This window comes from Bison bison, unplaced genomic scaffold (assembly GCF_000754665.1).
Source record: "Bison bison bison isolate TAMUID 2011002044 unplaced genomic scaffold, Bison_UMD1.0 scf7180017854262, whole genome shotgun sequence".
Classification (NCBI taxonomy): Eukaryota; Metazoa; Chordata; class Mammalia; order Artiodactyla; family Bovidae; genus Bison; species Bison bison.
In genome coordinates this window covers 5,102-5,404 of record NW_011484835.1, presented here as the reverse complement: position 1 = coordinate 5,404, position 303 = coordinate 5,102, and positions in this window count along the sequence as shown.

The window sequence follows — 303 nt, the reverse complement described above, 5'->3', positions numbered from 1 at the left end:
GTGTGTGTGTGTGTGTGTGTGTGTCTGTGTGTGTGTGTCTGTGTCTGTGTCTGTGTCTGTGAGGGAGAGAGAGAGAGAACCACACAGCCCTGAAATTGTCTTACATTCTGCAGACACTCACATGTACCTTCAAGTATCCCACAGGATGGCCCTGTGGGCCTCTGTGACCCTCAGGGCCTATGCACCTCCTGACTTCTAGAGCCCAAAGAGAATTCCCCTGACCTTTATATTCACAACCTCAGCGGCAAGCAGTACTTGAGCTGGGCAAGTAGCTGCTTGTGAGGCTGCGAGTCAGGAGCCTAT